Source organism: Neovison vison, chromosome 7, assembly GCF_020171115.1.
Source record: "Neovison vison isolate M4711 chromosome 7, ASM_NN_V1, whole genome shotgun sequence".
In the NCBI taxonomy this organism is placed as follows: Eukaryota; Metazoa; Chordata; class Mammalia; order Carnivora; family Mustelidae; genus Neogale; species Neogale vison.
This window is the reverse complement of record NC_058097.1, coordinates 118,649,417-118,666,666: the sequence shown is the minus strand read 5'-3', so window position 1 is coordinate 118,666,666 and position 17,250 is coordinate 118,649,417. Positions and strand designations below refer to the sequence as shown.

The 17,250-nt window shown below is 41.5% G+C and overlaps 1 long non-coding RNA gene across 1 annotated transcript; it reads left to right on the top strand.

Moving 5' to 3' along the window:
- The first annotated feature begins 1,111 nt into the window (after nucleotides 1-1,111).
- LOC122914054 lies at nucleotides 1,112-14,472 on the top strand. Its single transcript, XR_006385763.1, has 3 exons — nucleotides 1,112-1,146; nucleotides 1,627-1,731; nucleotides 12,393-14,472. It is a non-coding gene; the product is annotated as an uncharacterized LOC122914054 (long non-coding RNA).
- The last annotated feature ends 2,778 nt before the right edge of the window (nucleotides 14,473-17,250 follow it).

The window sequence follows — 17,250 nt, the reverse complement described above, 5'->3', positions numbered from 1 at the left end:
AGATTAGAAAAAGAAGGAACACGTCCCATCTCATTTTATTCTCCTAAATTCAAAACCACCCTGATACCAAAACTAGAAAAGACAGTACAAGAAAACTAGAACCAAGTTTCTCAGGAACATAAAGTCAAAAATCCTTCACAAAATATTAGCAAGCGAAATCCGGAAATATGTGAATCATCATCATTTGCCTGTCCAGACCGTAGTTCCTTTGCTTGTAAACCAAAAAGGGTAAGCTGGAACAGATCCTTTCTTAAGTTCTTTTTAAGTCTTAAATTTTATGGTGTGTTCAGTGAGGCCACTGGTCCAGATTTCTTTTTCTCTCTCTTTTTTTATTGAGATATAATTGACATACAACATTATATTAGTCGCAGGTATACAGCATAATGGTTTGATAATTCGTTTATGTTGCACAATGATCACCACAATAAATCTAGTTAACACCTGTCACTGTACGGAGTTACAGAACTTTTGTTCCTGTGGCAGACTTGGGCACCTGGGTGGCTCAGTCGTTAAGCGTCTGACTCTTGCATTTGGCTCAGGTCATGATCTCAGAGCTGTAAGGTAGAGTCCCGCGTCCCACTCCACGCTCAACAGAGCCTGCTGAGGGTCTCTCTCCCCGTTCCTCTGCCCCTCCCACTCATGTGCACGCTCTCTCTCACTCAACTAACTAAATAAACCTTTCAAAGGGCTTAGAGTTGCTAAAATTCCAGCTTCTATTAGCCGTGGGGAAAAAGGCGAGTTTAAGTGGCACATAACAGGCTTTAACATACAAGCATACCTCCTTTTATTGTGTTTCATTTTACTGCGCTTCATACACACTGTTTTTTGTTTGTTTTTATTTTTTAAATTCTTCTTATTATCCTTATTTTACAAATTGTAGGTTTGTGGCAATTCTGTATCAAGAGAGTTTATTGGCGCCATGTTTCCTACATTTGCTCATTTCATGTTTCTACTTCACATTTTTTTTTTAAATATTTTATTTATTTATTTGACAGACGGAGATCACAAGCAGGCAGAGAAGCAGGCAGAGAGAGAGGAGGAAGCAGGCTCCCCGCTGAGCAGAGAGCCCGATGTGGGACTCGATCCCAGGACCTTGGGATCACGATCTGAGCCGAAGGCAGCGGCTTAACCCACTGAGCCACCCAGGTGCCCCTCTACTTCACATTTTGATGATTCTTACAATATCCCAACTTTGTCATCAGTACTCTATTTGTTACAGTGAGCAGGGATCATTGTTACTACTGTATTGTTTGGGGGTGCCATGAACCACGCCTGTGTAAGACTGTGATTGATAAATGTTAACGTTCTCACTGCTCCACCGACTGGCTCTTCCCCCATTTCTCTCCCTTTCCTGGGGCCTCCCTATTTTCAGAGACACAGCAACACTGAAATTCAGCCGATTAGTAACCCTACAATGGCCTCTAAGCGTTCAAGTGAAAAGAGTTATGTGTCTCTCGCTTTAAATTGAGAGCTAGAAATGGTTCAGTTCAGGGTGGAAAGCATTTCGAAAGCCAAGACAGGCTGAAAGCTAGACCTCTAGGACCCCGAATTGCATGCTATAGAGAAACTTTTCAAGAAAGGAAAAGTCAATCAATGTCTCAAACTTCACTGTTGTCTTCTTTTAAGAATTGACCACAGCCCCCCCAACTTCCAGCAACCACTGTCCCGCACAGTCGGCAGCCACCACCATCGAGTCCAGACCCTCCACCAGCAGAAAGATTACAATTCACGGTGAGCTCAGATGATGGTTAATGTTTTTTTAGCAATAAAGTGTATTTTAACTAAGGTATTTACATTGTCTTTTTAGACATAATGCTATTGCACTCTTAACAGACTGCAGAACAATGTAAACATAACTTTTATATGCACTGGGAAACCAAAAAAATTATTTGACTCACTTTAGGGCAATATTCTATTTATTGCCATGGTCTGGAATGGAATCAGCAATATCTCTGAGGTAGTGCTTGTAAAGTTACAAGGTGGTCCCATCCCCCATTGGCTCAAGTAGCAAGAATTTAAAGTCAGAAACTGGACAGAAGAGATTTGTTGGGGATGGGTCCTTGTGTCATACTATATAAGCAGTTCCCCAGCCTTTCTGGAATTTTCCTGGTGCCGACGCAGTGTCTCTATTAGTTGGAATGGTCAGTGACTGCGACACAGCAGTACTCAACCTGGGTGGTACTCAGCTTCAAAGTCAATTTGATCCTGACAGAAGTCAAGGAAACCCCCATAGAACCTCTTTGACCGCCCCGTGGAACACCAGGGGAGCAAGAAGCCATTCATGGGATAATACAAAGAACACACCAGAACTTAAGTTTCCTTTGTTCCAGCACTGCGCCCAAGTGTGAGATACAAAATAGGATCACAAACCGGATCTATAAAAATACAATTGTTACATTTGTGTTGAAATGAGGACCTAAGAAACTGCAGACAGGGAAATGATCATTTTCTTCCAGTTGTTGAAAGTATTCTAATCTAATGTATGGAAATGCTGAGTCTGGGGCAGACTGAGGGGGACTATCATCATAGGGCCCAGAACAGGATTAGCGGGCAAGGTAGGGCCAGGAGGAAGGAAGGAGAGGATCTTGACAAAGCTGGGGAACCGCAGGCTGAGTTTCACCAGTTCCTTCATGAGGAAGCCTGGAATTAATCATAAATCTACCTTTGGGTTTATTATAGGGATAACCTTAATTTATAAAGGATAGTATATATAATTAGTTGTACAGAGCCAGTCATTTTCATCTAAACTTATATGCTATATTTCTAAAGCCTCAAGTTAAAAACCCCCTTCAGATATTCTGAATCTTTTATTGCAGTCAAGATTTTAATTTTGAGGGGCGCCTGGATGGCTCAGTTGGTTAAGCATCTGCCTTCAGCTCAGGTCTTGATTCCGGGCTCCCAGGATGGAGGCCTATGGCAGGCTCTCTGCTTAGCAGTGAGTCTTTCTCCGCATGCCCGACCCCTGCTGCCTGTGCTCTCTCTCTCGCTTTCAAATAAACAAATAAAATATATATTTTTAAAAGACTTTATTTATTTATTTATTTATTTGACACAGAGAGAGATCATAAGTAGGCAGAGAGGCAGGCAGAGAGAGAGAGAGAGAGGGAGAAGCAGGCTCCCCGCTGAGGAGAGAGCCCGATGTGGGGCTTGATCCCAGGACCCCAGGATCATGACCTGAGCTGAAGACAGAGGCTTTAACCCACTAAGCCACCCAGGTGCCCCCATATAAAATCTTTTTTTAAAAGATTTTATTTATTTATTTAATAGAGAGAGATACAGTGAGAGAAGAAATACAAGCAGGGGAGTGGGAGAAGCAGGCTTCCCACTGAGCAGGGAGCCTGATGCGGGGCTCGATCCCAGGACCCCGGGATCTTGACCAGAGTCAAAGGCAGATGCCCAATGACTGAGCCACCCAGGCGCCCCATAAATAAAATCTTAAAAAGAAAAAAAAAAAGGTTGTAGTGCTTTGAAAGGCTGGTACAGTAAGAATATTTGCAGATGGTGTTGAGCCAGACTGTTTCCCCACTGTGCCATAGGCCACGCTGGCGAACTGGATAAAAGGCAAAAAAACAATGCAGACTAATGACCTTGGAATGAATGGCTTGGGCCTTTTTAATTCCATAATATCCCAAACTGCTCTTAGCCTCCAAGACTCTACTTTGGAGGGTCTGAACAAACCAGTATGTGCTGTTCACGCCATTAACTATTCATGAAATGCCTCCTCCTTTTTCTCCTTCGCAAAGTCTGTCTGTGCTCAACTGCAAATATACCCCCCGCTACACTGTACCTCATTCATAGGGGCAATTAATCATTTCTTTCTTTGGGCTCTTACAGCTGATAATGTTTCTTTATTGTTCAAGTTGCCTTTGCGTGGAGGGGTGTGTTATCTTTCCTCTGAAGATTTTCTCTTCATCTCTGATGCCCTTTAAAATCACTACTAAACATTTAAGTTAGTACCGCCTTTTACTTACCCTGTTTGGAACTTTGTATATTTCTTCAATCTAGAGTCTTATGTTTTTCTTCAGGGAAATTCTCAGCCATAATCTCCTTGAACATCTCCTCTCTCCCTTTATTCTCGAGATCATGCTTTCTGGAATGTCTAATAAATGTGGGTTTCACCTGCTCATCCTAGTTTCCAAATCCCAACTGCCTTTCTGTATTTCCCTCCTTGTATTTCACTTTAAAAAAAAAGATTTTATTTATTTAGTTGAGAGAGAGAGAGAGTGCATGAGCTGGGGGCTGGGGAGGGGCAGAGGGAGAGAGAGAAGCAGGCTCCCTGCTGCTGAGCAGGGGACCAACTCGGAGCTCCATTCCTGGACTCTGGGATCATGAGCTGAACCAAGGGCAGATGCTTAACCAACTGAGCAACCCAGACACCCTGTTGTATTTCACTCCTGATCCCTATTTCATCTCTTATCTCTGAACGTGTAATTTTGATTACCCTTCTGTTCTCCAGGCGTCTTCAGCTGTGTCTAGCTGACTACAGATTTTAAAAAAACTCAGGTACACAGATTGATGTTAATCCTTGGTTCATTACGTACTATCTTCCTATGTTAATACATGGCCCTCTTATGCTTGTTCAGATATAGATCTATTCATTAATAATATAATAAAAAACGAAGGCACTAGAATGTTAGCAATATAAATCTGCTTATGTACTTCCACCTACTTTTGTCCCAGTGGTTTCCTCTCATCCAAGGAAATCTCGACTCTAAACCTTGTGCTTATCATTCCTCTACTTAAAATTTTTTAAAATCCTACTTTAACAATATATGGATTCCTAGAAAGCACAGTATTCAACTTTTTAAAAAAAAACTGGCATAACTTTATTTAATTTTTTAAGATTTTATTTATTTATTTGACAGACAGAGATCACAAGTAGGTAGAGAGGCAGAGAGAGAGAGAGAGAGGAGGAAGCAGGCTCCCCGCAGAGCAGAGAGCCTGATGCAGGGCTTGATCCTGGGTCCCTGGGTTCATGACCTGAGCCAAAGTCAGAGGCTTTAACCCACTGAGCCACCCAGGCGCCCCAAATAGTGTAACTTTGTAAAAATGGTTCTGTGCTAAAATAGTCTTCTGGGATGTACTTTTTTACAATTATGTTGTTAAGATTCATGCATAGTGATGCATGTATATGCAATCCATTTGTTTTGACTGCACCATAATGTCCCATTGTGTTATCATGTGATTATATCACAGTTTATCTATCTAATATTTAATCAACAAGCATTTGAGCTGTTTCCAGGTTTTTGCTATTATGAACTGCACCACAGTAAATATCACTGTTCATGTCTCTTGGGTTTCTCTTGGTTATGTTCCAATAAATGGAATTATTGAGATACAGAATATGGGAATGCTCAACTTTCAAGATGATGGCATACTCCTTTCCCATGTGGTTATACCAAACAAATCAACTATTTACCTGTCCATTGAGTTTTTAATTTTCAGGGGCTGTATTTTTCACTTGTAAAAATGTTATGTGGTTCTTTATTGAATTTATTTTTATGTTTCAAACTGTCTTCTGCTGTGATTACAGCTTCCATTTCTTCATTGATCTGTCTGATCAATTTAAATATCCATACATTATCATCTTTTTCAGGTTGTGTAATTATTCTTGTGCTTGAGATGCTAAGTCTGTTTGCTGCATGTGCTTAACACCCATATACACTTCCTCACCCCATGGTTGTTTGTCTCATCACGTGGTTTATAAATTTTGGTTATGAGCTTATCCTTAGCACAACTTTTTTCCTCCTGGGGGAATCCTGCCTAATCTGGGTTTGGTGCTTCTACAAAGTGACTTTTCGATTGCTTCCAGTGGATCCACAGGGGTTTTGATGGTGTAGAATATATGGTTTTTGTTTGTTTGTTTGTTTGTTTGTTTTGGAGACAGAGAGCATGAACACACTCATGGGAGGGGGTAGAGGGCAGAGGAAGAGGGAAAGAGAGAATACCAAGCAGGCTCCATGCACAGCACAGAGCCCAATGTGGGGCTCGATCTCATGACCCTGAGATCATGACCTGAGCTGAAATCAACCACCCAACCAACTGAGCCACCCAGGTGCCCCACATGTATGTTTTATGTTATGGTGATACCCTGGTTTGGGTTTTCTGTCTGTATATATTGCATACATCTAGCTCTCACACCCTGACACAGCACAGGCCCAGAGTTTCGCCTTCTCATCGATGACTTCTGTTTGTTTGTTTGAACTCCAGAAGGCCTCAATGGGATGTCAAGTTTCTTTGCCCCTTCCAAGGTTGATGGCTTCGGCAGCACATATACCAAGGTTGATGGATGAAATTTTTCTAGTTCCCTTTCAGGGGCTGGGAAGCCCTTCAGGTCACTAGGCTTTATGGAGGGGGATTCAACTATAGTTTCCAAATTCATACATGCTCAAGACCATTTAACTGATAGCAGTGTAGACATGAAAAACCAGTCCATGGTCCCTGGGGCCTGTATGCAGGCCTGAAGAACCTCTTGGGCCATTGTGACATTGGTTCTCACTTTCCAATCTCTCTGGGTTTGAGTTTTTTCTCTTGTTCCTTTGTTTAGCTAGTATTTTTATGAGTAGAGGAAATAAGGAAGAATGCCCAAGTTTGCTAGAAATTCTACTGGTACATTTTTTTAAATTAAAGTTCTTACATCATTCCTCCTTGAACTGTTGCTAAACATTCCTCCTTGAACGGTTGGCTATGGCAAACTCCTTGAATGGCGGGCACATTTTATTCGTCTTTGTCTTCTGCACATCCTTGACTTTTGCACCAACATATTAACCCAGAGTATACACCCAGTAGAACTGTGAAATGCAGACATAATGAACAAACAAGTTAGTGAATGAATGCCACCTGGCATCATCATCTTTATGGACTCCACGTTGGCTTTCCCATAAGACCCCAATCCTTCATTTTCTTCAAACAGCTCTTAAGGTATAGTAAGACAGAGGCTTTAGTCACAGAAGACCAGCCAAGGAGGGGGAGGGCAGAGGATTTGGAAATCCTGAGTTCAGGAGAGCTGACAAGCTGTTGTCTCTGTTCCCCAGGGAGTGTGAGAGGCTAGGACAGCTGCCACATGGAGGCAGTGTGCTGTGCATTTTACGGGATTTGTACACTCACTTATTTGTTTCAGACTGAGCTGGGGCTTGTGAAATTTCAGGAGTAGGAACACCTCCAGGAAAGTGGCAGAACACAGGTGGCTTTTGTGCAAATTCCCCTTCTTAGTGCGGCCAGAACTTCTCTCGCTCCCCCTGCATTATTCCTGGTATTCTAGTCATGAACGGGGACATTTAACCACACAGAGATTATGTTCTGAGTGAGTGTGTGTGGTGCCCACACGTGTGTACATGTGTGCCTGTGTTCATGATATGTTCAGCCCGTGTCTTTGGGAGAGGAAAACCAGCACGCCCTGAAGAGATCTGCCTCAGGACTTACCCATCACATGGAAGATGTTCTGGGTACGCACCCCCCACCCCACACTCACTGAACTGTGAGTGGCCTGAAGATGGGTATTACATCGGCATCATCTTTGTACCCTGTGCCAAGAGAGGAAATGTGTGCTGAATCAGATATTCAAAGAGGAAAGTTGGGACAAGATGCTCCCAGAGTCAAGCTGCTTTTCTGGGCTAGGACCGGTGTCCTCCTGTTAGCCCATGTCTCTGTGGAGGAAGGGTCCCCTTGCTCCCTTTTTTAGCCACAAGGGCAGACACCAAGACAACCTGCATCCCACACTGCCTGGCCCAATTCTCTCTCAGCTTTGGTTTCTACTGATGAATGTGATAACAAAAATAATTTCTTGCATGATAACAAATTATTACTTTGACTACAAAAGGGATATTCCTTCCTGGTTTTAGCAATGGGAAGGAACAGAAAATTATTTTAATATTTCCATTAAATAGGCACAAGTGTAATAAAAGAATCTTCAGTAGGCCTATTCTGGTCTTGGAGAGCTAGAACCTGTTTGTGGCCTCTTCACCAAGTGTGTGGCAATGGTGTCCCCAAATAGCTTGGGGTGATGAAAGAAATCAGCATGGAGAGACGCCTCTCTATTTGTCTTCTCAGCCTTGGGAGTGGGCCCCAGTAGGGCTTTGCCTGAACCCTGGCCTCTCTCTGCCCAGGGCTATGAGGTACTCAGAGTGGTTGCATTCTGAGTGTGTGAAAAGCACCAAGGGAATATGAGTCAGAGAAAAAACTCCTAGGGCCAACCTCACCCTAGAATTGTTTCATTCGAATGGGGAGCCGGAGATGGGGGAACAAGCCCTTTGCCAAAGGCTCCACACTGTTCCAACTTGCCTTTGACTTCAGGCCTCAGCAAACGCTGACACAGGGCTGACAAATGGAGAAGGGCTTGATTTACAGAGCACTCCTCCGTCCCAAAGACATTGTAGAATCGAGGTTCTAGAGTGCCACACAATGAGAGTTAACCCCGCGCCTCTTACCGCCTAGCACCCTGGAGTAAATTTCCAATGGGCAACATGCCCTCTTATGCGGCAGGACAGAGTAAAAGCTTCTTCTCTACAGATGTCATTAGGAGAGTTAGAGGAAGAGCCAAGTTGGGTGCTGTGCTGAAGAACAGGATAGAAGGCAGGAGTCTTGAGGTCACTGGGGGAATTTCATAATAGCTCCTGCTCTCTGTTAACCAGCATTAGGGGGTTTCCATCATTATTAGGGGTTATATTGTTTAATGACAGGAGCATGGAGAGTCCCTCCAATTTTCATAGGTTGGCCCTAATGGCACAAATATCTTGAGTTTCTATGAATGTTTCTCAGACGGTCTGCCCAAAGGAGCACAGTCCTTCCCTAGGACACTGGACTGTGTCATATGTTTTCCTTACAGTGGAGACTCCAGAATTTCTACAGAAGAAGGTCTTAAGGGCCCTGATTTTGAAAGTAGAGGCTAGTCAATCTTAGATCTGGGTTTTCATGAACCATGGGATCAGCTGGTTGGAAATGATCACCAGAAAGGAAACAAATATAAAAGCATGATTAGGGAAAACATATATACTTTGTTTACATCAATGAGATACTCTTTGGTTTATATGGACATGAAATCTGGAATTTATTTTTTCTTTCTTAGTCAGCCTTTGTTTCTGCTAAATTTCTTTCTTCTGGATTATAGTATGAGCTTTCTGGCCTGGGAATTTAAAATGCATATCTTGTGATTATTTAGTAGGCTGAAATTTATCTATTTTCTTGCTGACCTAACTTGTTGGGACTTTGGATATGGGGCTGATGCAGATGGGTGTGGGGTAGGCAATATTGGCCCACATTTCTTGGCTCCTTGGGACCCTAAAAGAAACGCTATGGTTTTGGAATTAAAGTGATTATATCTCTAGTAGAACCACAAAAGATCAGATTGAATCTAAACACAGAGACTTTCACTAACATAAGAAAGGAAGTCACTACTCCTCTCTGGATTTCAAGATCATATAAACGGAAGAGGTTGGCCTAATGACTCAGGTCTCTTGTCTCTGGTTCTATCTAGGGATCCACTGTTCGTCCTCAGCAGCTTGGGTTATAGGGCTTATTTTCTTCTCCCCCTTCTATTTACTATAATCCCAGAATGAGTTCTTTCATGCTTCCCTCATCTCACATTTTCCAGTTGCAAAGAAAGGACTCTCATCGGCCTCTCTTCTTCCTATCAGCATCTCGAGTAATCTCAGCCTCTCAGACAAGAAACATGATTTGGCTCTATCTTTCCTGAAGAAACTCCAGAGTACAGCCAAATCAAGGAAGAATGGCCCACAGAAGCACAGATGGATACTTCCTCTCTTGGAAGGAAGAAAACAAAGAAGAGGAGGAGAATAGCTCCAACATGGGACTACCCAAGACCCCCGGACCACAGCTCTGGGCAACAGGGCCCCACCTCCTGTCCGTGGGACCTCTGTCATGCTTTCATTTATAGAGTGCGACGGCAAGAAAGTCTGCAGCGATCATCTCTACAGCCACAATTCTGAAGGATATGAGCTGTGATCAACCATTATTAAGCCTGAGGACATCTTTTTCCTTCAACAGTTAATCCGAAGACAGCCTGTTTTGTGCACAAATTCAGAGCCAAATCAGATGAAGTAAATAGACGTGGCAGCTTCCTTCTAAGAGTTTATGGTCTAAATTGAACACCCCAAGATCACAATGGGAAAACAAAGCCTGGACAGCCTTCAAGAGCATTGAGTCCATATCAACACGCATTACATCCTGGCCTCAGATCAGGGGCTCTGATGTACTCAGGAAGGGGTAAGGGCTTTGGGTTTTGAATATGGGTGCTTTCAGCAGGAAAAATCACTATGTCATGGAAGTCAGTTAGGAAAGTTTCCATCCTGGAGAGAATTCCAGAAAGTCAATAGGGTCGACATGATGTGACAACTTGGGAGGGGAAGAGGTGGTATGAGGAAGATGTTCAGGGCAGAATGGACGAGCTCATTTAACGAGGACCAACATTTTCCAGAGCTTTAAAGGATGTGACCAGCTGAATTAGAAGCTTCTAGGTTGTCTTTCTTTCTCTCATTGTTCCGTTGTCCCTGGAAATTCCACCTCTGGCACCACAGCTTCCCAGAAGGTGTCCAATCAGACCCAGTATCTTCATCTTCAGCAAATGGTATTAGAACTCAAATGGGTGTTTGCTCTCTCTACCTATATTCACTCTGGCCTGTGGCACATATTTACACTTTAATGGCTTAGTAAATTATGTCACTGTTTCTTTCAGCAGGCAGACAATACCCATGACATAGCCAAAGCATGCAGCCCACTCATTTCACAGATGAGAACATGGAGGTTACCAGAGACTCTGTAAAACTAGTCTCGTCCGTGACTTTGGGGAACACAAAGGTCATGTTTGTCAGTGCAGGGTTATTGTTCTGTGGCTTGGGTTTGGGATCTGCCTTCCTGCTGTGCTCCACCTCTGCCTCCCTTCCCTGTCCCGGCTGCCCTGGTCCGCCTCCACCGTCCCTGCCCCTGGCACTCACGTCTGCCCGCATGGACCCCTCCTGTTTGCCTGCAGCACAAAGGCAGCGGCAGAGGAGGAGGAAAGACTGGACTCCAGCAGCTAAAGTGGGGGAGGGGGAGACAGAAAGAGGAAGAAAAGAAAGGCCACAGACACGTGAAAAATGTCCTGGGAGCACAGAGTGGAGGAAACTGATCACCTTGATTACACCACTTCTGTAGACAATTCACAATTCAGAAATGCTTCGACCGCAACAGCTGTTTTGGAAGACTATCATGAATTTGGATCTCTATGTTCCAGCATGCTTAGGGAGAAAAGCAGCAGCTCTTTAACTTAAATATATTCTAACTACTCACTCTTTTAGAGCTCCCCCTCCCTCCTTTTTTTAAAATGGAAAGTACATTTCTCCCCTAGAGGGTTCTATTCAACTGTAGCTACAAAGGGATGAATTCTGGACTCAGGACCAGCCTAATGATGTGTATTAACGAGTCTTGCTATAATTCCAGGCCGGAAATGGAGAGCTCCTGCCACTGTGAAACAATATAATAGGAGAGAAAATGGTGGAAACTTCGTTGCAAAGGTTAGGCTGTGTGTCTTAAAAGCAAAGTTTTTAGAGAAAGCATGCCTGGCATAAGATTGGGTGTGAGGAATTAGCTGGTGTTTCTGGGTAGCAGTTCAAAAAACAAAACCCAGAATTCAAATACTAAATGGACAATTATTTGTGTCCTAACAACTTAGCAGCAGGGGTATATATCCCTGGATTTATTTCTGAGCAACCACTGAAAACTCCTAAATTTCCTCGAAGTTCTATTTAAAGACTCTTACGAGAATGGACCGAAAGCTTCCCTTGAAAAATGCAATTTCACTTTACAGTCATTCTGGTAAATATAACAAAAATGATTAAAAAGGTGTTAAAGTTTAACTGATTATGGTACTACAGTGATTGGCTTCTATGTTGCCCTGGTTGGTGTCTATACATTTCGTGAAGTTTTGTACTGACGCGTGTGCGGATACATAATTTGCATTGAGTTCATTGTTGCACTTGTGATCATTTTCTATAAAAAAATTGGTCATTTGGCTGTTGGCAATGCATGTGGCTTGGCTTCTACTGGAAAATCTGATTCAGCTTACATCATCTTGACTTATAGCACCTTTGCCAGAAATGAATTCTAGGAGTGCAAGACAGCCCTGTTTTTCCCCAGGTCTGTAGAGGCCTCTTGGTTTTAATGGGTTATGCGCAGGACACAAGGATGTGACTCACCTATCCACTTAACAGTCATACAAAAGCACACAAACAACTCAGCCACAGCCATAATACTCTCTGTATCAGCCATAATGAATGTGCATTATGAGTTTTTGTGATTTTACAGGAAATTGAGCATAGGTGCTCCGTGAACAAACAAAAACCCATTCAGTTCGATATCGTCAATGTCATTAATGTAACTGTAATGAACTGTTTTCGTAGGACAAGTGTGCTGAGCCGAGTGTTGTGAACTTGAACGTCACTGACATCCTTTTCTGATGTCTTCCTGCTTTGTAGAAGAGAAGTTGGTAGCTACACTTCCCAGAATCCTCTCTGCATGGTTCCAAGAGAGATCATCTGGTGAGAGGCTCTTATGTGAGGACGTGGGAAGACAGAGACAATTATTCTCCACAGGCAGAAGTGAACAGATGCACGGAGAAGTATAAAGTTCAAACATCTTCCAGACACCCTTTTTGACAACTGTCTATATTGTGCTATAGGCTGAAATAGTTGGCGGGAGCACCTTATAGACTCATGGGTTTTGTAATTTCCCCAGTGGGCTCTTGAGGACATGAACAATGGCTTGCTTGATCTTTGCTTCCCCAGTGGCTGTGTATGCCTTACTTCCCTGTCTTAAAACTCTTAATACTCAGGATACACAGAGTAGCTTCTATTTTCTGCATAAACTGCTGACTGCTACAGTAAGAAATTATTAAATAACTTGATACACAATGAGGAAAACAGGACAGACAGAAGTATACTGTGTTATAGGAATATCTATGAAGGGAAACAAATCTCAGATTGGGGGGAGGGCATGGGAGAAGTGGTCTCCCTGAGTGGTCTCCAAACCGAGGCTTGAAGGATAAAAGGGGGTTAGGTAGCCTAAAGGCATGGAGTGGAGGAGATGGGGGCTGTCTTCAATTTGTGCAAAGACCCAGAGGCCAGAGGGGAGTTCAGGGAGGGTTTTGGTAGGTACCCCATTGAGGGGGAAAGGTGGGTGGTGAGCCGTAACAGCAATGGGGAGATACTGCAGACTTTCAAATAGTCAAGTGACCTGATCAGGTTTAGGGTTTCAAACAATTGCTCTGGCTATAGGATTAAGAATGGATTTCAAGAGAGCAAGACTGAATGCAGGGACACCAAGTAGGAAGCTATTGAGATTTCCCCAGCCTGGACTTGGCCATTGGCAGTGGGGCTGGAGAGAAGATATCAGATACAAGAAATTGTTCAGTGTATGACTGGTGGAAAGCTTAGAGAATGGAGGAAGTCAAGGATGACTCATCTTACACATAGGGAGAGTGAAGCTCAGAGTGGTCATGCAGCTCACCTAAGGTCACACAGCTCGGAAGCAGCGGAGTCAGGTGCAAGTCTCAATTAGTCTAACTCTGGAGCCTTGGCTTTTAACTCTAAGTTCTCTAGCATACATATCAGAACATAGTCATGGGTGTTCAATTTTAAAAAATCATTATCATTTCCTAGTAGCTTTAACTCATTTGCATCGGTTTTTTTCCTCTCCATTTGTGTGAATGTTGTTGTAATTAAAGGAAAAGGAAGGGTTAAATAAGATTTAGTCCCCTTACTAGAATTTTGGTTTCAGTTTAAAGTAAAACCAAAAGGCATTTCTGTTTTACTTCTTGAAGTACATAATCTGTAATTCTGGAAGTTTTAGAGGCTAAAAGCTATGACCAGCTGTCGTATTTTGTTTGCCAAATGACTAAGATGATGTGTAAGGTTGGGGAAGTTATAAAATAATTATCACATATTGCTCCCAAACACCTACTCTTCTATTATATTTTAGATGTTTTAAACGAGTCTGAAACAGTCGGAAACAAATACTGACTTGTCCATGATTCTAACTCCCTTCTGTTCACTGCTGTCTCAAGCCTCTGTCTCTAGAACAAACCTCTTTGCTGAGTTCTAGACACCAGAAGCCATCCCTAGACAAATGACTCAGGCTCCCCAGACTTTCTATGCTTCAACAATCTCACCTCCCCACCCCGCATTTTGTCCTGAAATCCGCATCAACCAAGTCAACAAAACCAGCACTTAGAAGTTGTTCTCGATTCCTTTCTCCCCGATTCCTCACACCAGCTCAACCACGAAAACCTAATGACTCTACCTCTTCAGGATCTTTGTTTTTTTCCTCTCCACTTCCACTGTTACTGCCTTAGCACAGGCGAGTGTTTCCAAATGTCTGACACAATACATTTTGTGATGTAGAAATCAGAAATCAGAATTTCTGAATTTCCATAACACCTTACTTAAGTGTCTTTAAATAATAAAGATTGACCACCATAATAAACAATGTGTAGTTTTTCTGTGATAGTGTTATAATAAACATTTGAAAGGTTTTCTGTAAAGAAGAAAAAGATATAATAATAATAAATGCTTGGTTATTACTATTATGAACCAAAATTTTTGATCAAATTACGTAATTCAGTAACATGAAAAATGACCTCTGCCTAATATAGACACTTGATAACAGATGCTAAAATAAAGAGGATATAAAATAAGAAGGGAGCATTAACACAACACAAATGCCAAGTAATGATTTTACTTTTTAAAGTTATTTAAATTCTAGTTGGGTAATATATACTGTAACCCAGAATCAGGTGTATAATATAGTGATTCAACACTTCCATACAACACCCAGTGCTCACCACAACAAATGGCCTCCTTAATCTCCGTCACCCATTTCACCCCTCCCTCCACCCCCATCTTCCTTCTGGTAGCTATCAGTGTGTTCTCTATAGTTAAGAGTCTGTTTTACCATTTGCCTCTCATTTTTCTCACCTATGTTCATCTGTTTTGTTTCTTAAATTTCCCATATGAGTGAAATCACATGATATTTGTCTTTCTCTGATTTATTTCAAATACAATACCCTCTAGGTCTGTCCATGTTGTTGCAAATGGCAAGATTTTCCTTCTTTTTGTTGGTTGGCTGAGTAATATTCCATTCCATTCCATTCCCCACCCCCCCACACACACACAACACCTCTTCTTCATCCATTCATCAATGGATGGGCATTTGGGCTCTTTCTGTAATTTGGCTATTGTTGATAATGTTACTAGAAACATTGGGGTGCATGTATTCCTTTGAACCCTTTGAATCAGTATGTTTGTATCCTTTGTGTAAATACTTAGTAGTGCAATCACTGGGTCATAGGGTAGTTCTATTTCTAACTTTTTAACTATGAAAACCTTCACACTGTCTTCCACAGTGACTGCCCCAGTCTGTACTCCCACCAACAGTGCAAGAGGGTTCCCTTTTCTTCACAACTGCTATTTCCTTTGTTGTTAATTTTAGCCATGAGTAATAATTTTAAATCCCTGCTTTTAAAATCATTAAAAAAATTGAAAGACAGTATTGTGGAAAGGGAGGTGGGTTAGGGGATGGGGCAACTAGGCAATGGGAATTAATGAGGTCACATGATATGAATGAATGAATCATTGAACATTATATCAAAAATTAATGATGTACGATACCTTGGCTAATTGAATTTAAATACAAAATTGAAACAAAATAATAATATGGAAGCACTGTTGAAAAAACAAACTATTGATAAATAATTTCCAATGAGAAGCTCTGGAGCCATCTCATGCCACGTAGCCTCATACTCCCCTACAATTTCTTTCACTGTCTCCGGTTTTGTCATGTTCTCAATATTGTTTTACATTGTTCTCTACTGATTCGTCCATAAAAACCCATGTTATAAAAAAGAAGAAAGCATTGCAAGTATTTAATATTTTAAACTTATTCTTAAAATAGAATTATAAATCATACAAGCATGAATTTCCTTGACCAACAGTCTGTCTTTGTTTTAGGACAAATATTCCAGATGTCTAAAAATGTCTTTTGTCTTGCGCTGAGGTTAGTTGAATTAGTTGGTTGGAGATATGTTAGAAACATCTTCAGATTAGGTGTTAGTGAGCATGTTGCTTCAAATATGCTCATTTTCTCTTTTTTAACAATGAAAATATTTTGTCTGCTTGCTTTGGTTTTTGTTTTGCCATTTAAATATATTGCTTTTTTGAATTAAAATTTTAGATCAGTTCCTGGTCTCTTATTAGAGCATCCTATAATATTAATCTGTCTTTCTTTATGTATTTCTTTCATCAAAATACTTGCAAAGACTATGGCTTCGGGTGAATATTTAAACACTAGAAATGTTAATGAGTGTTCAGTAATATTCAAATAACATAACATTTAGATCTTCTAACAAGCTCAGCAGCACCCCGCAGGACTGCATGCCCAAATTGCCTACTCGGGACTTCTTTTGCTTCCCAAAACTCGTTAATTTCTTAGCACAACCAGCAAGATAATTTGTATAAAGTATACTATGTGTATACACTTATTAGTATTTATTTTATTTGCAAAAAAGACATCATTGCTAAAGACAGAGCCTCAGAAACACACCTATAGCATGTCAACAGCCTTAAGCAAGACTGACTGACTGGGTAGTGACTGCTTCTCTCTTACCTGGTTCTGCTCCAGTTCCCAGAACGTCAGCTTCAATATTCGCCTCTGTGGCCCATGTTTCCTGCTCTTGTTTTTGACTTGGTGTTGAATCAATTACTTTGAGCCATTAGTGCCTCTAGGGTTAGTAGTTAAGGTCCAATTCTCACAGATGGATTATAATACTTTCTCTCATTTTTATGATTCCTTAACTGATTATTATTATTTTTAGGTCAAGGGTTTAGAAAAATATGAACATTTTAAAGAAATGTCAGGAAGGAATTCCTACATGGAAACAGTAGTGTAGGTTCACATAAACTTGTAGTCAAATAATCACTTTATTCGTCTCTGGCTCCTTGCCATGTATCCTTCTATCCATTCTCTCCACTGCTTATTCTATAATGGAATGTACTTACCAAATTGTATTGCAATTTTAAAATATGCTTGTATTTCCCACTTTTATGGCACATTTCCTAAAAGCAGTGACTGAGTCTTATTTAGGTCTTTCTCTCTAATGTCTAGCAATGAATTGATATATTTTAGATTCTCAATCAATTCTTGATGAATTTAGAGCTATTAAATTAAATTTATTTGAAATAGAAAGATAGTGAGGACTGCTGATTC